Source organism: Pan paniscus, chromosome 16 (genome assembly GCF_029289425.2).
Source record: "Pan paniscus chromosome 16, NHGRI_mPanPan1-v2.0_pri, whole genome shotgun sequence".
NCBI classification, from domain to species: Eukaryota; Metazoa; Chordata; class Mammalia; order Primates; family Hominidae; genus Pan; species Pan paniscus.
This window is the reverse complement of record NC_073265.2, coordinates 57,995,393-58,019,636: the sequence shown is the minus strand read 5'-3', so window position 1 is coordinate 58,019,636 and position 24,244 is coordinate 57,995,393. Positions and strand designations below refer to the sequence as shown.

Genomic DNA, 24,244 nt, shown 5'->3' with positions numbered 1-24,244 from the left:
CCAGCTACCTGGGAGGCTGAGGCTGGAGAATCACTTGAACCTGGGAGGCAGAGGTTGCAGTGAGCAGAGATCGCACCACTGCACTCCAGCCCAGGTTACAGAGAGAGAGACTCCATCTCAAAAAGAAAAAAAAAAAAGGATGTTTGAAAAGGATGGGCCTGATGAGAAGAATCCCACCCGAAGAACTCCATTGCTTCTGGGGAAGAGAGACTGTTCTCAAGAAAGGAGGAGAATCACTGAAAAATGAAGGATTGATCTTTGGAGAAAGTTGTTTGAAATCATATAAAGGGAATTTTCAAGGAATCAGTTTCCTACCAGGAAAACTGAGAAGAGAGAGGATAAAGCTTCATCTTCCAATAAAGAACTTCTGTGCTGCTGAAGTTGTCAGCAGGAAGTGTCTATTTCAGTACACCTGACCCTCTAAGGACAAAGTTGTTGCACCTTCTAGTTTCAAACTCTGGATAAAGTTTCTATCTGAGGAATCCTAATTTTCCAAGCTTCTTTTCCTTTTTATCATCCTTTCCCTAATTTCTGAGGTATTCAGCCTGCCTTCCTCCTTCACCTTAGCATATTATTGCTCCCATTCTTTTGCTGAGTTTTCTGGAGTATGGGCCATTTGGAAATCTTTCTTAGGAAAAAGATTCTTGGTTCTGCCTTCTTTCTCGTTTATCTTAAAATGTGATGTTTGTTGTGTCTTGGGGACCCTGTTTTATCATCCTATTACTCACCTTCCCATTTATTACTTTTCCCAGATGTCTTACTGGTGCCTGGGAGGGGTTTCCTGAGCTGATATGGTTCCTGAGCCTAACTCAATTTGTCCAGAGGCCAAAGGAATCTGCAGTCTCTGGCCATCGTTGGAGTCCCTAAGTTTTAAGCCATATCCAGGGCTTTACAGCAAAAAGTGATCGAATTTATCATCTTCTTTCAGCCCTTTTCTGGCAGTGCTCATCCTCGCTGGTAGATATTTACTACTGGTGCTTGGTGGTTGTGCTTCTTTTCCTTTTTCCTCTCCTTTTCTTTATTTTCCTAAACCAAAACACTGTCTTTTTATTTTTGTAGAGACAGGGTCTTGCTATGGTGCCCAAGGTAGTCTCAAACTCCTGGCCTCAAGCGATCCTCCTGCCTTGGCCTCCCAAAATGCTGAGATTACAGGTATGAGCCACTGCACCTGGCCGACATTGTCTTGATTTTCTTCTGCTTTATAGAACTATTCGAACCATTTATTCTTTTAAAAAAAAATTCTGCTTTCTTTTAATATAAATATTTTTCTTTTTTGAGATGGGATCTCACCATGTTGCCCAGGCTGGTCTTGAACTCCTGAGCTCAAGCAATCTGCCGGCCTCGGTCTCCCAATGTGCTGGGATTACAGGTGTGAGTCACCCACGTGGCCGAAAACATCTATTCTTTTCAGCTGCTCTTCTCTCACAATGAAAGAGGGGCAAACATGGATCTTGGAAGAAGCCTGTATTCTGGTTTTGTGTCATCTCAAGAAGATACTTGTAGTTGGGGCGTCTCATTGGGCACTCCTCAGGGCTTGCCACCTCCCCAGCGGGTGGGACATCCTGCCCTGTCTTCTTTCTCCTTTCTCCACAGCCCTGGCATACTGCTGCAAAGCTCCGCAACGCCTTTGCTCAGGAAGCTCCCCGTGCAGGTTCTCATCAAGGATGTCTGCCTCCCCTGCTACAAACAGGAACGAAAACACGACTTCCTGGATTGCATCTTTACATAAATATGTAATTTCCCAGTAACATCACTTCCTGGAGTCCAGCTTCTCGTCGGTCTCGGGAACCTACAATTTCCCTACTCAGTTTTGTCCTTGTCACCTACAGGTTATTTGGAAGTCATCTTGTGGCTTTAGTTCCTGATTATTGCTTCCTCTGTTGTTTCACCTCTGATAGCCTCTTGATGGGGCCACGAGAATGAATCATTAAGACTACTGCAGCCGGGTGCGGTGCCTCACTCCTGTAATCCCAGCACTTTGGGAGGCTGAGGCGGGTGGATCATTTGAGGTCAGGAGTTTGAGACCAGCCTGGCCAACATGGTGAAACCCGTCTCTACTAAAAATACAAAAATTAGCCGGGCGTAGTGGTGGGCCCTTGTAATCCCAGCTACTCAGGAGGCTGAGGCAGGAGAATCTCTTGAACCTGGGAGGTGGAGGTTGCAGTGAGCCAAGATTGCACCACTGCACTCCAGCCTGGGCAACAGAGCAAGACTCCGTCTCAAAAAAAAAAAAAACAAAAAAGAGAAAAAAACCCCAAAACTACCGCAAAGCAGCTTTTTACCCCAACAAAATGTTTTCAGCTTAGTCCTGTTGAAGGGCAATCAGCCTTCCATCCTGTTCTTTAGTGATATATCATCTCTCTCTTTCTCTCTCCTGCTTCCCCAAGCCTATATTTAGAAAATGCATAAAACACAGATTAGAGAATACCTGTGCATCTACCAGCCAGCTTAAGAAATAAAGCCTGACCAATACAATTGAAGCCTCTTTATAATTCACAATCACAATCACTCACACTTTCCTCCCAGATAACACTATTCTTATGGTTCATGCATTTTTTTCTTATTTAATTTTAATAGTGTATGTTATAGATAACATTTATTATTTTTATTTTCTTATATTTATTTATTTATTTTTTATTTTTAATTTTTTTGAGATGGAGTCTCGCTCTGTTCCCCAGGCTGGAGTGCAGTGGCGCAATCTCTGCTCACTGCAAGCTCTGCCTCCCGGGTTCATGCCATTCTCCTGCCTCAGCTTCCCGAGTAGCTGGGACTACAGGCGCCCGCCACCACGCCTGGCTAATTTTTTGTATTTTTAGTAGAGATGGGATTTCACTGTGTTAGCCAAGATGGTCTCGATCTTATGACCTCGTGATCTGCCTGCCTCGGCCTCCCAAAGTGCTGGGATTACAGGTGTGAGCCACCATGCCCGGCCAGATAACTCATATATTATTTATAAAGAATAAGTAGCACAGTGAACTATAACCCAGGTCAACATTTAGAGCATTACCAAGAACTATTTCCCTTTGAGTTCCCCTTCTGTTCCTTTCTCCTACCCCCCTCTAACTATCCTAAATATTTGAGTTTTTTCTTTGTTTTTAAAATACATAGTTCTTATATGTATGCTAAATGGTATGTTGTTTAATGTTGCTTGGTTTTGAGCTCTATAAAAATTCTATCCTGGAATTGTTTGAACCCAGGAGGCAGAGGTGGCAGTGAGCCGAGATGGCGCCACTGCACTCCAGTCTGGACGACAGAGAGAGACTCCGTCTCCAAAAAAAAAAAAAATTCTATCCTGCACTCTTTTACCCTTCAACATTATGATTCTTCCAAGAAGTTGCATGTAGCTGTACATTATTTATTTTCACTGCTGTAATTTATCTATTCTCTGGTCGATGAACATTTAAGTTGCTTCCGTGTTTTTTAAAATTAGAAACATTGCTTCAATGAACAATCTTGTACATGCTTCCTGGTGCATATGTGCAAGAGTTTTGGCAGGTCATACAATGAGGAATGGGTCTACAATGGCAGTTCTCAAACTTTGACGCCTAGGCGCGGTGGCTCACGGCTGTAATCCCAGCACTTTGGGAGGCTGAGGCGGGCGGACCACTAGCCTGGGCGACAGAGTGAGGCTCCATCTCAAAAAAAAACAAACAAAAAAACCCCACAAAACTTTTCTGTCTATCAGAATCACCTGGAAGGCCAATAGGGAATACAAAGAGCTCACTGAAGTGGCCCAGAACCTGGGCCTATTTCTGTTTTTAACCAATTTTCATAGGCGATTCTGAATCACACCAAAGTACAAGAACCACTGCCTAGAGTTTGGAAATGTTGGCCTTTACATGAAAATGACTAATTATTTTGTAACTGATTGTAGCAATTTATACTCCCACCAGCAGTGCATTAAAGTAACTGCTCAGTCACATTTTTTTTTTTTTCTTTTTTTCGAGATGGAGTTTTGCTCTTGTTGCCCAGGCTGGAGTGCAACGGCGCGATCTCAGCTCACTGCAACCTCTGCCCCAGGCTGGAGTGCAATGGCGTGATCTCGGCTCACTGCAACCTCTGCCTCTCGGGTTCAAGTGGTTCCCCTGCCTCAGCCTCCCAAGTAGCTGGGATTACAGGCGCCCACGACCATGTCTGGCTAATTTTTTGTATTTTTAGTAGAGACGGAGTTTCACCATGTTGACCATGGCTGGTCTCGAACTCCTGACCTCAGGCGATCCACCTCGGCCTCCCAAAGTGCTGGGATTACAGGCGTGAGCCAATGGGCCTGGCCAGTATTGATTCTTAATTTCTTTTTCTAATTATTTGCGGCATTTTAAAAAGTACTGGCTGGGTGTGGTGGCTCACGCCTATAATCTCAGCACTTTGGGAGGCCCGAGGTGGGTGGATCACTTGAGCCCAGTGGTTCCAGACTAGCCTGGCCAACATGGTGAAACCCCATCTCTACTAAAAATACAAAAATTAGCTGGGCATGGTGGTGTGCACCTATAATCCCAGCTACTGGGGAGGCTGAGGCAGGAGAATTGCTTGAACCTGAAAGGCGGAGGTTGCAGTGAGCTGAGATCTTGGCATTGCACTCCAGCCTGGGCGACAGTGAGACTCTGTCTCAAAGAAAAAGAAAAAGACAAAGAAAAAGTGGGGAGGGGCGTCTCAAAGAAAAAGAAAAAGAAAAAGAGGGGAGGAGAGGGGAGGGGAGGAGAGGAGAGGGGAGAGGAGGAGAGGGGAGGGGAGGGGAGGAAGAACAAATGATATCTCTATATATTGACCTTGTATTCTGTAATTTTGCTAAGCTCAGTAACTCTAGTAGCTTTTTAATACATTCACTTAGATTTTCTTCCTATGTTTACTACTATCTGCAAATAAGACAGCATTGCTTCTTTTTCTTTCCTTTTTCCTTTCTTTTTTTTTCTAACACAGAGAAGGGTAACCACAGCCATCAACAAATTGTTTTATACTTCAGAATTGCCTAAAGAGGCTGGGTGTGGTGGCTCACACCTATAATCCCAGCACTTTGGGAGGCTGAGGCAAGGGGATCCCTTGAGGCCAGGACTTTGAGACCAGCCTGGGCAACATAGTGAGGCGCTGTCTCTAGAAAAAAATTTAAAAATTAGCCAGGCGTGGTGGCATGAGCCTGTAGTCCCAGCTACTCAGAAGGTTGAGGTGGGAGGATTGCTTGTGCCCAGGAGTTTGAGTCTGTAGCGAGCTAAGATCCCACCACTGCACTCCAGCCAGGGTGACTGAATGAGACCCTGCCTCTAAAAAAAATAAAAACTCAAAACACAAAGAAATGACAAATATTTGAAGTGATGGATATCCAACCACTGTAACTTGATTACTACATATTGTATACACCCCAAAATAAGTACAATTACCATGCATCGATTAAAAAAAAAACTTCTCATTTCATGGTCTTAGTATAGAAAACTCCTAGAAATTCTTTTATTTTCTTTTTAAGACAGGGTCTCGCTCTGTTGCCCAGTCTAGAGTGCAGTGGTACAAACTTAGCTCACTGCAACCTCCTGGGTTTGAGTGATTCTTGGGCCTCAGCCCCCTGAGGAGCTGGGATTACAGGCATGTGGCACCACGCCCAGCTAATTTTTGTATTTTTAGTAGAGATGGGGTTTTGCCATGTTGGCCAGGCTGGTCTCGAACTCCTGGCCTCATGTACTCTGCCTGCCTTGGCCTCCCAAGGTGCTGGGATTACAGGTGTGAACCACCATGCCCAACCCCTAAAATTTATTTAGGTGAAAAAGCACTTTCCTGTGACTGAGGGGTGGATTCAGCACATTCCACCATAACCATGAAGGGTAAACACAATCCAGATTGTATACGATTAGGAGAGTGCACAGCTTATCTTTTTTGTTCTTTTATTCATTCATTTCTTTTTTTAACTGTCCTTTTCCTGAAGAGCTTTCTGATCCCTAACAGCTTTGGGCACCAGCTTCCCATAGCAGTGTTTCTCACTAGAAGCAAACTTTGCTATATCAAAGTGGACCCATTGGAAGCATAGCTGCAACCATTGTCCACAATCTTATGGAAAAAATTCACAATTTCTTTCTTTTTTTTTTTTTTGTTTGAGATGGAGTCTCGCTTTGTTGCCCAGGCTGAAGTGCAGTGGTGCGATCTCAGCTCACTGTAGGCTCCGCATCCTGGGTTCACGCCATTCTCCTGCCTCAGCCTCCCGAGTAGCTGAGACTACAGGCGCCCACCACCACGCCCGGCTAATTTTTTGTATTTTTAGTAGAGACGGGGTTTCACTGTGTTAGCCAGGATGGTCTCGATCTCCTGACCTCGTGATCTGCCCGTCTCAGCCTCCCAAAGTGCTGGGATTACAGGCGTGAGCCACCGCGCCCAGCCAAAATTCACAATTTCTGGCACATACGCACTAACTCTGGTTAAAACATCCAGAGAGAGGACGTTCAGAGTTTCCATGTATTTGTGGACCTTCCCATCCCAGAACTTGGGCAGTTTGGAGAAAATGAAATTGTCAGTCACCTGACTCCAGAATGTGGAATCCAGCAACTCAGAAAGCAAATCCTTGGCCTCTTCCAACAATCCTTGCACACAGCTGTTGACTTCCTCTCCAGCAAGTCTGCACTACACAGCTTTCTCAGGCGGTTCTGTGGCAAGCTTCACTGTGTGCTGAATTCATTACAGCATCTGCTTTTTATCAGGATCTGTGGTCTCATTGAATTTTACTGAAAATGGCTTCAGGGCAGTGTGAACATTCCCTAGCAGCTGTGCCACCTGGGACTTCTCCCTATACTCCTCAACAAGTAGTTCTTATCACCAATGTCCCTAATGTTCATGCAATAAAGGACATCACATTTGAAGTCATCCTTCAACACTCTTCTCAAGATAACGAAAGAGATGTAGGACCTGGCGTGCCCTGTGTGACATGCATCTTAGATGGTTGGCCTGGACCATGTCACCTTTCTCCCACCTATAGGTACAAATGTGTCCTTGCTCCCAGTGAGGCTGTTGCAAAGGTGAAGCTTACATGGCTTGGCTGGGCCCAGTAGGAAAGGACCACGGAGGCTGTACTCTCTGGCCTCTACCCTGCTCCCCAGAGGAAACGGCCATGGCTGGGAATCCCAGGCCCGTAGCCACGGCGACAGATACTTCCCCTTCTTCTTTTTCAATCTGCTTACCTTTTATTTCTTTTTCTTGATTTATTACACAGGCTAGGACCTCCAGTACAATTCTGAATAGAAGTTGTGAGAATGGCTATCTTTACCCTTGTTCCCAATCTTAGAAGAAAGTATTCACCTTTCACCCTTAGGTATGATAAGAGGTGTAGTTACTTTTTAGATGCCTTTTATCTGGGTGAGGAAGTTCCCTTCTACACCTAGTGTGATAAGAGTTTTAAATGTGAATGAGGTTGAATTGTTAATATATATTTTTGGGGGGTTTTTTGCTTGCTTGTTTGAGACAGGGTCTTGCTCTGTCACTCAGGTTGGAGTACAGTGGTGCCTTCACAGCTCACTGCAGCCTTGATCTCTGGGGCTTATGCAATCCTCCCACCTCAGCCTCTTGAATAGCTGAGACTACAGTGCACACAACCACACCTGGCTGATTTATTTTTTCAGTAGAGATGAGGCCTCCCTTTATTGCCCAGGCTGGTCACAAACTCCTGAGCTCAGGCAATCCTCCTGCCTGAAGTGCTGGGATTACAGTTATGAGCCACCTGGCCTGGCTGAGTGTTGAGTTGTGTCACATAATATTTCTGTTTTTTTTTTTTGTTTTTTTTTTTTGAGACACAGTCTTGCTCTGTCGCCCAGGCTAGAATGCAGTGGCGTGATCTCGGCTAACTGCAACTTATACCTCCCAGGTTCAAGCAATTCTCCTGCCTCAGCCTCCCGAGTAGCTGGGATTACAGGCACCTGCCACCATGCCCAGCTAATTTTTTGTATTTTTAGTAGAGACGGGGTTTCACCGTGTTGGCCAGGGTGGTCTTGAAGTCCTGACCTCGTGATTTGCCCACCTTGGCCTCTCAAAGTTGTGGGATTACAGGCGTGAGCCACGGCACCCCGCCTGTTTTTTTGTTGTTGTTGTTTGTTTGTTTTTAGACAGATCCTCATTCTGTCACCCGCCCAGGCTAGAGTACAGTGGCGCAATCTCGGTTCACTGCAGCTTCCGCCTCCCAGGTTCATGCGATTCTCCTGCATCAGCCTCCTGAGTAGCTGGGATTACAGGCGTGCACCACCACATCCAGCTAATTTTTTTTTTTTTTGGTACTTTTAGTAGAGATGGGGTTTCGCCATGTTGGCCAGGCTGGTCTCAAACTCCTGACCTCAAGTGATCCACCTGCCTCGGCCTTCCAAAGTGCTGGGATTACAGGCATGAGCCATGACGCCCAGCCTTACATGATTTTTCTATATCTATTGAGATGCTTATATGGGTTTTATCATCTGTTTTATCAAATTACCCTTGAATTCCTGGAATAAAGCCCACTTGATCATGATGTATTATCCTTTTTATATATCACTGAATTCAATTTGTTAAAATTTTGTCTAGAATTTTTTTCCATCTATGTCCATGAAGTATATTAGTATGTAATTTTATTTTCTTGTAATGCCTTTGTTTAGTTTAAGTATCAGGGTATACTAGACTTAGAAAATGTCTTAAGAAGTGTTACTTTTTCCCCAATTTAAAGAAAGTTTATAGATTTTTTTTTCTTAAATGTTTTCTAGAATTCACCAGTGAAGCCAAATGTTCTGGTGTGTTCTTTGAGGAAAGATTTTAAATTAAAAATTTAATGTTTCAAGTAAATATGGGACTGTTTTTATTTATTTTACAGTAAGACTTGTACTCTGTGTCTTTCAAGGAATTTGCCCATTTCATCTAAGTTTTAGAATATGTGGGCATAAGTTGTTTATAATAGTCCCTTATTATCCTTCTCACAGCTGAAGTATCTGTGGTAATGTCCCCTTTTTAATTTCCCTTTCATTGTTAATTTGAGTCTTTTTTTCTTGATCAGTTGAGCTAGTTTATCAATTTTATTCATCTTTTCAAAGGTCCAATTTTAAGGCCAGGGGTGGTGGCTCATGCCTGTAATCCCAGCACTTTGGGAGGCTGAGGCAAGCGGATCACCTGAGGTCAGGAGTTTGAGACCAGCCTGGCCAACATGGGGGAACCCCATTTCTACTAAAAATACAAAAATTAGCTGGGTGTGGTGGCACATGCCTGTAACCCCAGTTACTCAGGAGACTGAGGCAGGAGAATCGCTTGAACCTAGGAGGTAGAGGTTGCAGTGAGCCGAGATCACGCCACTGCACTCCAGCCTGGGCGACAGAGCAAGACTCTGTCTCAAAAAAAAAAAAAAAAAATCCAGTTTTAGCTGGGCACAATGGCTCATGCCTGTAATCCTAGCACTTTGGGAGGCTGAGGTGGCAGGGTCACTTCCAGGCCAGGAGTTCAAGACCAGCCTGGGCAACATAAGTGAGACCCTGTTTCTATAACAACAAAAAACACTTAGCCAGGTGGGTGGCACATGCTTGTATTCCCAGCTACTGAGGGGATAGAGGGGCTGAGGTGGGAGAATCACTTGAACCAGGGAGTTTGAGGCTGCAGTGAGCCATGATCACGCCACTGCACTCCAGTCTGGGCAACAAAGCAAAAAAAAAAAAAAAAAAAAACAAGACCCTGTCTCAAAAAAAAAAAAAAAAAATGTTGGGCTCAGTGGCTCACGCCTGTAATCCCAACACTTTGGGAGGCCAAGGCAGGTGGATCACGAGGTCAGGAGATCGAGACCATCCTGGCTAACACAGTGAAACTCCATCTGTACTAAAAATACAAAAAAAAAAAAATGTTGTTCCAGGCGTGGTGGCGGGCACCTGTAGTCTCAGCTACTAGGGAGGCTGAGGCAGGAGAATGGCATCAACCCAGAAGGCAGAGCTTGCAGGGAGCCGAGATCACGCCACTGCACTCCAGTCTGGGCAACAGAGGGAGGCTCCCTCTCAAAAAAAAAAAAAAAAAAAAAAAACATCAAAATCAAGTTTTGTACCAAATTGATTAATATTCTCCATTCTTTTTTTTTTTTTTGGATACAGGGTCTGTCGTTACCCAGGCTGAAAGTGCAGTAGCACCAGTCTCTCCTGGGCTCAAGCCATCCTCCCACCTCAGCCTCCCAGGTAGCTGGGATTACAGGTATGCACCACCATGACTGGCTAATTTTTGTATTCTTTGTAGAGGCAGGGGATTCGCCATGTTGCCCAGGCTGGTCTCAAACTCCTGGGCTCAAGCAATCTGCCTGCCTTGGCCTCTCAAAGCACTAGGATTACAGGCAAGAGCCACTGCACCTGCCCTCTTTGTCCATTTTCTATTTCATTAATTCTACTCTTTATGATTTCCTTCCCATTTACTTTGGGTGTATTTTGCTCTTTTTTTCTAGCTTCTTAATATAGAGGCTTATAACGCTGCTTTTAGGCACTTCTTATCCACTGTAACCAATTAAAGCTATACATTACTCTAATTTATTAGCACCGTTTTAGATGTGTCTTATAAACTTTTGCTTATTGTGTTTTTATTTTCATTCAGTAATAAATATTTTCTATTTTTCGGTTTTTCAGTGCAATTGCTTTCTTTCTTTCTCTTTCTTTCTTTCTTTTCTTTCTTTCTTTCTTTCTTTCTCTCTCTCTCTTTCTTTCTTTCTTTTTTTTTTTTTTTGATGGAGTCTCACTCTGTCATCCAGCCTGGAGTACAGTGACGCCATGTTGGCTCACTGCAACCTCCACCTCCCGGATTCAAGTGATTCTCCTGCCTCAGTCTCCTGAGTAGCTGGGATTACAGGCATGTACCACCACGCCGGCTAATTATTGTGTTTTTAGTAGAGACGGTTTCCCTATGTTGATCAGGCTGGCCTCGAACTCCTGACCTCAGGTGATCCACCCATCTCAGCCTCCCAAAGTGCTGGGATTACAGGCGTGAGCCACCACGCCCAGCCATCAGTGCAATTTCTTCTTTAACTCTTGGGTTACATGGAAGTATACTGTTTAATTTCTCAATATTTAGGGATTATCTAGATATTTTTCTTTTTCCTCTTTAATAAATAAATAAATAAATTAATTAATTAATTATTTTTCCAAGACAGAGTCTTGCTCTGTCGCCCAGGGTGAGTGCAGTGGCGTGATCTCGGCTCACTGCAACCTCTGCCTCCTGGGTTCACGTAATTCTCCTACCTCAGCCTCCCGAGTAGCTGGGATTATGGGCATGCACCACCACACCCAGATAATTTTTGTATTCTTAGTAGAGATGGGGTTTCACCATGTTGGCCAGGCTGGTCTCAAACTCTTGACCTTGTGATCCGCCCGGCTTGGCCTCCCAAAGTGCTGGGATTACAGGCATGAGCCACCGCACCTGGCCCTCCTCTTTATTTCTGTCATGCTCAGAGAATATATTTTGTACGATTTCATTCCTTATAAGTTTATCGAGATTGTATATGGCTTAGAATATGGTCTACATTTGTGAATGTTCTATGTACCCTTGAACAAGATATGTATTCTGCCAGTGCTGGGTATAGTGTTTTATAACTATATATTAGGTTAAGTTATTTAATAGTATTGTTTAAATCTTTTATATACTTATTGGTTTTCTATCTCCTTGTTCTGTCAATTAATAAGAGATAAGTGTTGAAATCTACAGCTGAAATTGTAGATTTGTCTATTTTGTCTTTCAGTCTGTCAGTTCTTTTTTCATGTACTTTGAAGCTCTATTACTTGGTGTATGCATGTTTAGTTATGTCTTCTTGATGAAATGGCCCATTTCTCATCATAAAATATCACTATTTCTGCTTATAATCCTTTCTCCTAAAGTTCACTTTGCACAAATTGATACATCCATTTCAGCTTTTTTCATGATTAGTGTTTGCTTCATATATATTTTTTCTATTCTTTTACTCTTAACCTACCTATGCATTATATTTAGAGCTTATTCAGGTAGATTTTTATACAATCTGACATTTCTGCCTTTTAATTGGAGAGTTTAGGCCACTTTTATTTAATGTAACTATAAATATGGTTGTATTTAAATACACCATTTTGCTATTTGTTTTCTATTTGTCCCTACTATTCTTTGTCCCTTTTTCCTTTTTTTGACTTCCTTTTTAATTCATAAAATACTTTAATGATTTTATTTTATCCCTGCTTTTGGCTTATTAGCCCTATCTATATTTTACTTTTGAATGATTGCTGTAGAGTTTACCATATACATCTTTAAATTATCACAGTCTAACTCCAAATAATGGTATCAAACTTTACATAGGCCAGGTGTAGTGGCTCACACCTGTAATTCCACACTTTGGAAGGCCGAGGCAGGCGGATCACTTGAGGTCAGGATTTTGAGACTAGCCTGGTCAACATGGCGAAACCCAATCTCTACTAAAAATACAAAAACTAGCTGGGCGTGGTGGTGCACGCCTGTAATCCCAGCTCCTTGGGAGGCTGAGACACGAGAATCACTTGAACCCAGGAGGTGGAAGTTGCAATGAGCCGAGATTGTGCCACTGCGTTCCAGCCTAGGCGACAGAGTGAGACTCTGTCTCAGAAAAAAAAAAAAAAAAGAAATAAACAAACAAAAAGAAAACTTCACGTAGTTAACAAGAACCATGAAGGTTCTGAGGTAATACTGTACTTGCAAGCATACAAATTAGCCTGCCACAATTTGATGCTAGTAGAAGACTCAAGATTTTTTTTGTCTGCCTCTATTGATGGTATAAAAAGTAAAGAAAAAAAAAAGAAAGACTCTGAACTTGTGCATCCTGGGTCAAAGACAAAGAACCTTACAACTCATACCACAGTAGTCAGTGGATGCTATGCATACAGTGAATTTGCATTCCAGCCAATGAACCCTGGGCTTAGGAAACCCCAATCTTTTATAAGGGCCTGCAAACATATCTGCTCAACCTTTGCCCTTGAGGGACAAATGCAAGTGGCTTTATTATTTTCCTCGGAATGTTGTTCTTCCTAGTGTTTTTACATTTCTCAACCAATTCGTCTGCTTTGAATGTTGTGTGTATGTGCAAACGCATACTCTCAGCGGACAAAACTGAAGTGTAATACCTCTGGTGGGCTAAGGTCACATTTCTCAGGCTCCTTGTGAAGAATTTAGGACACAGCTGATAGATGCCAGCCACACCAAACTGGCCTCTGTGGTAGGCCTGAGACCATTTGCTTCATTTCTCAGTTCAGCTGTTTGTTGCTGTAAGGCCTTGGCCACACTTTGAATATTCCCTAGACCTTGATTTTCCTGGAAGTCAGCTGGGCATAATAAATAATGCCTGTATTTTCTCAGCATCTTTTTATCACTTGAAATTTTAAAGAAGTTTTTGTACTTATTGAAGGGCTCTTTTAGACTTATTTAGACAGATTTTCTTTTATCCTATGTCTCTCTTGTGTGCACATAAACAACAAATATAGGCAAAATAAATTGGTTATGACACTCCTAAGACTTCTCCACAATTAGATTCTGGCTCTTCTGCATCACCATGGCTCAGCATCATTGATGTCTGTGGTTTTTGACACAAGATTGTACTCAGTGTTAGCAAGAGGTTGAAGAGGCAGCATTTCATTTTTTTTTTTTTTAAGACTGAGTCTCGCTCTGTTGCCCAGGCTGGAGCACAGTGGCGTGATTTGGCTTCCTGCAACCTCTGCCTCCCAGGTTCAAGCGATTCTCCCCCCTCAGCCTCCCGAGTAGCTGGGATTACAGGCGTGTGCCACTACACCTGGCTAATTTTTTTTTTTTTTGTATTTTTAGTGGAGATGGGGTTTCACCATGTTGGCCAGGCTGGTCTTGAACTCCTGACCTCAGGTGATCTGCTCACTTCAACCTCCCAAAGTGCTGGGATTGCAGACTTGAGCCACTGTGCCCAGCCAGCATTTCTTAATAGGATGCTTCATTTTTGCTTTTGGAATTTTCTTCCTAACCAGTAACACTGATTTTGCAAGTGCAAGCAATAGAAGTATCTCAGGACTGCTGCATGGTTGAATGATTCGAAGATGTTAAAGTGGGAAAAATCAGGGCTTTTGAATTGGAAAATATAGTATGGAATGTATTTTTCCTCATGTGGTGTGATGATCAATAAATAACCTGCCTTCTGTTTCTTCATAGCCCTGTGTGATATAGGTCCTTTTTATCATCTCTGTATTTTTTGGGTTTGAAACTAAATCTCAGAAAGCTAAAGAAACCTGTGCAAGCCGCTGGAGGAAGGGTTAGTACCCAGCTGTGTCTGACTCAAAGCCATCCCCTTTCTATTTCCCTTCCTATGCCTCCATTCTGACTTTTTTTTTTTTTTTTGAGCTGGAGTTTCGCTCTTGTTGCCCAGGCTGGAGTGCATTGTGCAATGGCGCAATCTCGGCTCACTGCAACTTCCACCTCCTGGGTTCAAATGATTCTCTCATCTCAGCCTCCTGAGTAGCTAGGATTACAGGTGCCCACTACCATGCCTGGCTAATTTTTGTATTTTTAGTAGAGACTGGGTTTCACCATGTTGGCCAGGCTGGCCTCGAACTCCTGACTTCAGGTGATCCACCTGCCTCGGCCTCCCAAAGTGCTGGGATTACAGGCATGAGCCACCGTGCCTGGCCATTTCTGACTTTTAAAAACTTTTTATTTTGCCTTTGGGGATTAGTAGGTCTTGGACACTCCGTTTCTCCAAGCCATACTAGCTTGGGGAACAGAATATAATTACATCATAAAGAGCATGAATAAAACAGTGTTTCTCTGACTCAGCCTCTTCCATGGAATTGTAGGAATCTTAGAGCCTCTCAAATCCCTCCCAAACAGCTTAGGGAATCCCCAAGGGGTCTGACATGTGATTCCCAATTAGTCCACCTGACCCTTCCTCAGTCGGTTTCTGTCCCTCACTTGTCCTGTGGGCCTAAAGCCAGCGGTCACATATTCCCTGGGGAGGGCCTTCATCCTGTGCCCTCATAGGGTCAAAACCATCTCTACACACGAGGGGCTCTCCTGCTGCTCCTCACCCTCAGGGCTGGGTCCTTGGAACAGCCTTGTAGGGTGTATGTCTCTTCTGAGAGAAGCTTTTCTGACCTTCATGGAAAATGACTCTCCCTCCTTTAGTCTTTCTGTCTCTGGCCTAGCCCCCACCCCCACTCCAAACCCACCAGACATGCTTAGAGGTAGAGCAATTTATAGCTGAGGTAGTTTAGGACTAAGCTCTTGGTCAAGGGACCCCCCCAAAGACAGGCCCTATCTCCCTGTATTAGTTTTATTTATTTATTTATTTATTTAAAATAGAGATTGGGGTCTCACCATGTTGCCCAGGCTGGTCTCGAGCTCCTGGGCTCAAGCAATCCTCCTGCCTCAGCCTCCCAATATGTTGGTATTCCAGGCATGAGCCACCGTATTAGTTTTCTATGGCTGTAGTAACAAGTTACCACAAATATAGTTTCATAAAACAACACCCAGTTATTATCTAACAGCTCTATGGGGCAGCTCTATGGGTCAATAAACTCTGTTGCCAGGGGAACTTGGGGGTCCTGCTGTCTGACACCAGGAATTAAAGTGGAGAGTAAAAATTCTGGAGAATTTAAATTTGAAAATATTCTTTTTCTTTTTCTTTTCTTTTCTTTTTTTTTTTTTTTTTTTTTTTGAGACAGAGTCTCGCTCTGTCACCCAGGCTGGAGTGCAGTGGCATGATCTCGACTCACTGAAACATGTACCTCCCAGGTTCAACCTGTACCTAGGGAAGCTAGGCTGGGTTTTCTGTTTAGGGTTCTCATAAGGCTGAAACCAAAGTGTCAGCAGGACTAGGCTTTTTCCAAGCTCATTCGGGTTGGTAGAACTCAGTTTCTTGTGGTTGTAGGACTGAGGATCCTGTTTCCTCCCTGGTGGTCAGCTGGGGGTATCTTTACTCCTAGAGGCTGCCTTCATTCTTTCTCACAGTTTTCATGTCCCCACCCATCCCAGCAATAGTGAGTTGAGTACCCCTCATGCTCTGAATCTCTGGTTTCCTCCTCCTCCTCCTCCACCTCCTTTTTCTTCTTCTTCTTTTTTTTTTTTTTTTTTTGTTGAGATGGAGTCTCACTCTGTTACCCAGGCTGGAGTGCAGTGGCACTATATTAGCTCACTGCAATCTCTGCCTCCTGGGTTCAGGCGATTCTCCTGCTTCAACTCAGCCTCCTGAGTAGCTGAAACTACAGGCATGTGCCACTACGCCTGGCTAATTTTTGTATTTTTGGTAGAGACGGGGTTTTGCCATGTTGGGCAGGCTGGTCTCAAACTCCTGGCCTCAAGTGATCCACCTACCTTGGCCTCCCAAAGTGCTGGGATTATAGGTGTGAGCCACCTCACCCACCCGCTGACTTGAGTCTCTGATTCCAGCTACACAAAGTTCTCTGCTTTTAAGGGCTCATGTGATCTGATTGACCCCAGATTGACCCCACCTGAGCAAAGCAGGACATGGCTCTATTTTAAGGTTCAAAACCTCAATTATATCCACAAAGACCCTTTTTGCCGTGTAACAGATAAATTCACAGGTTTCAGGGATAAGTGCATGGGCATTGTTGGGGGCCTGCCACACCCCCCCCACCAGCTAGTTTGTAATCTCCATGAGAAGTTGGGGTGCCAGCACAGCCCTGGCACTGTGGGTGCCTAATAAACTCTGTTGCCAGGGGAACGTGGGGGTCCTGCTGTCTGACACCAGGAATTAAAGTGGAGAGTAAAAAATCTGGAGAATTTAATTTTGAAAATATTCTTTTTCTTTTTCTTTTCTTTCCTTTTTTTTTTTTTTTTTTTTTGAGACAGAGTCTCGCTCTGTCGCCTAGGCTGGAGTGCAGTGGCATGATCTCGACTCACTGCAACCTGTACCTCCCAGGTTCAAGCGATTCTCCTGCCTCAGCCTCCCAAGTAGCTGAGATTACAGGTGACCACCACCACACCTGGCTAATTTTTGTATTTTTAGTAGAGGTGGGGTTTTACCATGTTGACCAAGCTGGTCTCAAACTCCTGACCTCAGGTGATCTGCCCACATTGGACTCCCAAAGTGCTGGGATTATAAGCGTGAACCACTGCGCCCGGCCCTGAAAATATTCTTTACTCAGAAATTGATAGAGGAAAGTACATTACCACCTTGTGGGAGGTAAATGCCTTCAAGTCTTCGGCTCTTGCAGGTGGTAGTCCTCAGAGCGTGGTTCTCTTGGGTGTGAGGAAGGCTTTTGGTGCTGTGTGCTGGTGTTGGGGAAGAGGGGCAAGATGGCGCAACAGCCTGGGCAGAATGAGTGTGCTCAGGTCCAGGAAGCTGGATTGACAGATGCAGGCTTTTCTCAGGTGGGCTTTCAGCCAGTGCTTTGGGAAATCTTAGAGACAGAGGCTATGTGGCTGAAAATAAATCCACACACATCTGGTCAGGTCTACTTTGTGCAGGGGTCTACTACATTCAGGACCTCACCAAACCTCAGAGAAACCCCTCTAGGTGGGCTATAGCGGCTTCATTTTACAGACGAGGAAACTCAGGCTCAGAAGTTGAATGATATGTTCAAAGTTACACACTGAGGCACAGAGGCAGGACCGGAGCCTGTTCTTCAGTCTCGTAGTTCAATGCTCTTTCTGTTTTTGTAGTTGCCTCCTGGGTTGGAGGTAGGAAGCCATGGTTTGTCCCTAATGTATTAGGTGATGGTGGAAGCTCCTCTACTCGTTATTCAAGTCCTAGCCTACCTCTTTCCTCAGTCTATACTAATCTCTTGTTTCTTCTGAATTCCTACGACATTCATTTATTCATTCATTCTGAACTCAGTACATACTTACTGAGTGCCTATGACCTACTAGGCACTGTGCCAGATGCTGGATACAATGGAGAACAGGACAGACATGGTCCATCTCTCAATGGCTTACAGAGCTGCCTTCACTCTTGGGGAATACAGATGATTATATCAGTAACAATGGTGAAATGTGATGAGTGTTGGGATGGGGAAACCGAGGATGCTATGGGATTACTGAGGTGTAGGTTCTGACCTATTCTAGTGATGTAAAGGATGTTTCTTGGGAGGTGGCATTGAACCTGAGACCTGAAAGATAAGACGAAATTTGCCAGACCAAGAGAGTAGGCAGGTGATCCATGCAGAAGGAATGTGCTGTACGAAGACCAGGAGGCAAGACAGTCCCTGGACATAGCTCAGGAAATCAGAAAAGCAAACCGAAACAAAAAGTAGGTCTGTCTGGGATGTTTTTTGACATCAACCAATTCCCCGACACCAGCTGGGTACCTAGCAATTCAATTCAATTCTGATACTAACTACCCAGAATTAGTGTGGACCCCACAGCTTAAAGGCTCAGTTGCATAAGACTGCCCCCACTTCAGACGCCAGTCCCAAGTCTCAGACCACCTGTACTTCTGACCAACTGGCTGTAAATCAGGGCTTCCCATGAACCCCTCTTCAGGTTTGTTAATTTGCTAGAATGGCTTGCAGAACTCAGAAAGGCACTTTACTTACAGTTTTAAGTAAGTGTTTGTTATAAAGGATATCCTAAAGCATACAAATGAACAGCCAGATGAGAAGGTACATAGGCCAGGTCTGCAAGGGTCCTGAGTGCAGGAGCTTCTGGCCCTTGGTAGTTGGGGTGCATTCACCAACTCAGAAGCTCTCAGAAACTTTCTGTTCAAAAGTTATATAGAGGCCGGGAGAGGTGGTTCACACCTGTAATCCCAGCACTTTGGGAGGCCGAGGCAAGCAGATCACTTGAGGTCAGTAGTTCAAGACCAGCCTGGCCAACATGGCAAAACCTTGTGTCTACTAAAAATACAAAAATTAGCCAGGCATGATGGCGGACGCCCATAATCCCAGCTACTTGAGAGGCTGAGGCATTAGAAACTCTTGAGCCCAGGAGGTGGATGTTGCAGTGAGCTGAGATCGTGCCACTGTACTCCAGCCTGGGTGACAGAGCGAGACTTCATCTCAAAAAAATAAAAAGGTGTATAGAGCAGTGGCTCATGCTTGTAATCCCAGCACTTTATGAGGCCAAGGTGGGAGGTTCACTTGAGGCAAGGAGTTCAAGACCAACCTGGGCAACACAGTGAGACCCTATCTCTATAAAAAAATAAAAGTAGGCCGGGTGCGGTGGCTCACGCCTGTAATCCCAGCATTTTGGGAGGCTGAGGTGGTTTGATTACCTAAGGTAGGGAGTTCGAGACCAGCCTGACCAACATGGAGAAAAATACAAAAAATTAGCTGGGCATGGTGGCGGGTGACCGTAATCCCAGCTACTTGGGAGGTGGAGGCAGGAGAATCACTTGAATCCCAGAGGTGGAGGTTGTGGTGAGCTGAGATCATGCCATTGCACTCCAGCCTGGGCAACAAGAGCGAAACTCCATCACAAAAATAAATAAATAAATAAATAAATAAATAAATAAATGTAAAAATATTAGCCGAGTGTGGTGGCACATAACTGTAGTTCCAGGTACTCAGGAGGCTGAGGTGGGAGGATCTCTTGAGTCCCAGAGTTCAACGAGGCTAAGAGTGAGCTATGATCATGCCACTGCACTACAGCCTGGGTGACAGAGTGAGGCCCTGTCTCTAAAAAAAATTAAGGCTGGGCGTGGTGGCTCACACCTGTAATCACAGCACTTTGGGAGGTCCAGGTGTGCAGTTCACTTAAAGTTAGGCGTTCAAGACCAGCCTGGCTAACACAGTGAAACCCTGTCTCTAGTAAAAATTCAAAAATTAGCCGGGTGTGGTGGTGCGTGCCTGTAATCCCAGCTATTACAGAAGCTGATGTGGGAGAATTGCTTGAACCCAGGAGGCGGAGGTTGCAGTGAACCAAGGTTACACCACTGCACTCCAGCCTGGGCAACAGAGTGAGACTCTGTCTCAAAAAAAAAATAGATAAATAAAATAAAAATAGTATCAAAAGTTTCATATAGCTCTATCTCCAGTCCCCCCTCCCCAACTTCGAGGTCAATGGGTGGGGCTGAAAGTTTCCATCCTCTTTTTTTTTTCTTGTATGTTATTCCAATGAAAAGTTTCCATCCTCTTTTACAGGGTCATACTCTGTTGCCAGGCTGGACGATCACAGCTCACTGCAGCCTTGACCTCCTGGGCTCAAGCTATCTTCTCATCTCTCAGCCTCCCAAATAGCTAGGACTACAGGTGTGCACCAGCACGCCCGATTAATTTTTGTATTCTTTTTTTTTTTTGAGATGAGTCTCCCCCCGTCACCCAGGCTGGAGTGCAGTGGCATGATCTCGGCACACTGCAAGCTCCACTTCCCGGGTTCATGCCATTCTCCTGCCTCAGCCTCCTGAGTAGCTGGGACTACAGGCGCCCGCCACCTTGCCCGGCTAATTTTTTGTATTTTTAGTAGAGACGGGGTTTCACCATATTAGCCAGGATGGTCTCGAACTCCTGACCTCATGATCTGCCTGCCTCAGCCTCCCAAAGTGCTGGGATTACAGGCGTGAGCCACCACATGCAGCCTAATTTTTGTATTCTTCTGCAGAGATGGGTTTTCGCCATGTTGCACAGACTTGTCTCGAACCGCTGGGCTCAAGTGATCTGTCCACCTCAGCCTCCCAAAGTGTTAGGATTACAGGTGTGAGCCACTGCACCTAGCCAAGTTTCCATCCTCTTATTACTTGGTCTTTCTGGTGCCAGTCCCATCCTGAGACGCTACCCTAACTCACCTCATTAGCATAAACTCAAGTATGATGGAAAGGGGCTCCTAATAAATTACAAAAGATATTCCTATCTTTCAGGAAATTCCCAGCATTTTAGGAGCTCTGAGCCGAGAACCAGAAACAAAGGCCAAGTATTTATTGTATTATTACCACAGTCTATAAGGAGCAGAGAGTTTCAGGCAGCAAATGGCAAGAGATGAGGTCTCAGAGATTAGAGGACCAGGCCAAAACAGAAAGAAGTTAAAAAATCTCAAAAAAAAAAAAAATTCTACTTTCCATTAGGGTAATGGGGAACCACCAAGGATTTAAGTAGGGGAGTGACTGTGATTTGATTTGCATATCATAACGATCACTTTTGTGTCTTTGTGATGAAAGGGGCTGGGTGCAGTGTCTCATGTCTGTAATCCCAACATTTTGGGAGGCCGAGACAGATGGATCATTTGAGGTCAGGAGTTTGAGACTAGCCTGGCCAACATGGTGAAACCCTGTCTCTACTAAAAATACAAAAATTAGCCAGGCATGGTGCTAGGCGTCTGTAATCCCAGCTAGTTGGGAGGCTGAGGCAGGAGAATTGCTTGAACCGGGGAGACAGAGGTTGCAGTGAGCCAGGATCGCGCCACTGCACTCTAGCCTGGGTGACAAAGCGAGGTCTCAAAAAAAAAAAAAAAAAAAAAAAGAACTAATTAAAGGGACAAAGCTGGAGCCTGAGAGGCTGGCCAGGAAGCTGTTGTGGTAATCTGGGTGGAGACAATGATGGCCTTGGAGATGGTCATGAAGATGGAAAGAAATGGGTGGGGCTGTGAGAAGGTAGAACTGGTCTACCTTTGATTTTGGATGCCCTGTGAGCTCTATCACTCTTCCAGCAATGACTTGTGCTCTACCTTAAGACATTTGTTTTTATATTTATTTCTACTTCTTTAATGCTGTTGTCTTTTCATGGATTTCTATCTTGTCTCTCCAGCATTCCTTGAGATCAGAGATTGAATCTCATGCCCAATCCACATTTAGTTGTTTGATTCTTTGGGCCTTAGCTTCCTCATTGCTAACTTGGGGAATCCACGCCTTTCCTGCTTTGTAGGGTTATTTTGAAGATCCAGTATCTGATGAGATAAGGTGGTGAAGAAGCTTTAAATAGCATGCAGTTGCAATTGATTATTGTCATAAAGAAATTACCTGTTTGCATTAGGTAAGCACTACCCAGAGTGTAGTCTGGTCAGAATGCAGTCAGAAAAGAGAAGAAGCTGAGGTACCCTCTCTTGTCTGGTTGATTATTAAGTTATGACTGAAGTTCAACCAATAATAGCCAAATAATATTGACTTTAGCCAGAGAGAAGCCTGGAGAAAATGTTTACCCTCATAATAGACAAAAATTGGAAGCCAATGGTTTCAGGTATCTACTGATGTAATTCTAACACCTCAACTCCACATGAAATTGGTTTGAACCCCATCCCACAATCTAGGGGAAACCCCATGCCTTCTGCAAGATTTCTGTGAATTCCCTGGGCTTAGGATCCTCAGTGTCATCTCTGGCTCTAAATTTCTTCTTTGCTGTCTTGTGGCCAAACCTCTATCCCAGAATTGCCCCAAAAGTTGAACATAGCCCTTTCTTTCTTGATGCCTGCCTACCCTGCTTCCATGGGGCAGCTTGTGTCATAGACATTTATTGGAGATTTGGGGAATGGATTACATTGGAGAGAAGAGTTGGATTGCAAAACGGCAGTCCAGAAAATTTAAAATATAGACTTATATCTTTCTAAGAGCTTCCCCAGTTTCCCACCTACTAGGGCTTTAGTTTCTAACCACATTGCTTAGCTTTCTTTTTTCCTCCCTCCTTTGTTCTTCCTTATCCTCAAATTCCTGTTCATTTCTTAGGCAGAGCTATTTGGCTATCTTTGTTTTTTCCTCCCAACTCATGTCTTCAGGGCCTCACCTTTTACCCCCAAGGGGCCTATCAAGGTATTTCCCCAAACAAAGACACTTCCTTCCCTAAAAGGAACTCTGGTACCAGCTGATAAAATAATAACTTTTCTTTGCTACTGCAATGACAAGGTTGCCAAAGTGTGCCTATTCTTTGGGAGCTCCAACATTAACTGGGCCTTCTGGCCAATGGGAAAGGTAACCAGTTGGCAGTCCTTGTGACTTAGGATGCACCCAAGATCTCATTGAATTTAATGCTTGCAAGTTTGGGAGGAAGGCTGGGAAGTTCTGATTAACCCATTTTATGATGGGCAAAAGTGGGGTTTAGAATTAGTTTAGCAACAACTGGATGAATGAGCTTCTGAGCAAGAACTTCAACCCAAATCTCAGCTCATTCCATTCTGTCTTTCTTGGTAGTCTTTATGAAAATGGAAAATGTCCCTTGTTTGTTAGTCAAGTCAGCTGTTTGGACAATGAACTTGGTGCCCTGGTGCAGAAGGTCAAAAGTGACATGAGCTATGTGGCAGATAGGTTGTACTAAGTGCTGGGGGAAAAGATAAGCTGTCAGTAGATGCTTTTCTGTGTTGAGACAGAACTATTATCTCTGTGTTGAGACAGAACTATTATCTCAAGATAATCATCTTGAGGCTGTTAGGCAGGGCTCTTGCTAAGGAGGAATCCAGCAGTACTGCTTTGGGAGCCACTTCTTAGGGCCCCTCTGCCATGCCTTTCCCTCATGCTTTTCCCTCTCCCCTCCCCTACACCCTTTCCTCTTTTAAGGTCCAGTTCCCATGGCCGACTGTCCTCTGGGAAGCCATCCCTGGCAGCCACACATGGGTTAAATCCTCTCTCCTGGAAATCCTGTAGGCAATTACTCTCTGCTTTGCACCATTATCAAGTTCTAGACCAGTGGCTTTCAAAGTTTGTTGATTGCAACCCATAGTGAGAAACATATTTTATTTTGAATCTCTGTATATATAACACACCACTTTCCTTCCCTTTCTCTTACACACACACACACACAAAGAGAGAGAGAGAAATATTGTGTGTGCACTATTAAAAAATGTTTCAAATTTCATCTGGTCATTCTGATGCTTTAAAACCTTCTGAGGTTTTCCACTGCATAAAAAGTACATTCCAAGTAAATAGCCTGAGTATAAGGCCCTTTGCTGACTGTCCTCTCGCCAGCCTTCTTGTTGGCTTCAGAAACTCAAAGCCCTTTGGGATTCTCCCCACATGCCAGCTGCCTCCTTTCTCTCACTTTGCACATGCTCTTCCTCTGACTGCAGTGCCGTTCTCCCTCTTCTCAGTTAGAAAACTGCTTTCACTTTAGGAACTCAGATGACCTGTCACCACGAGTTCTGTCCTCTGTCTTCTGCATCTTGATTGCTCTGATCTAGTACTCAACACACTGAATTGTAATTACTGATTTACATGTCTGCATCCTTCCCTAAACCAAGCCCCCAAGTCCAGTGATTTGTATATCTCAGTTGGTTTTATATCACTGGCACCTACTGTAGTGTCATTGTCCAGCAGATGTTCATTGAGAATTAGCAAAAGGACACTGTTCTCCAGTTCCATATTATCATTAATTAAAATTCTTCCATTCCATATGGTCTTAATACCTCTGGCCATTTATATATACGTGGTGGTGCAGGGAGTGGGAGAGGGTAGATTTTGGAAGTAGTCACAGTTGATTCT

At 44.2% G+C, this 24,244-nt stretch overlaps 1 pseudogene; it reads right to left on the bottom strand.

Annotated features, from left to right (window-relative positions):
- Positions 1-1,158: 1,158 nt before the first annotated feature.
- On the bottom strand, positions 1,159-23,484 carry LOC129393973 (cysteine--tRNA ligase, cytoplasmic-like; annotated as a pseudogene).
- Positions 23,485-24,244: the final 760 nt, after the last annotated feature.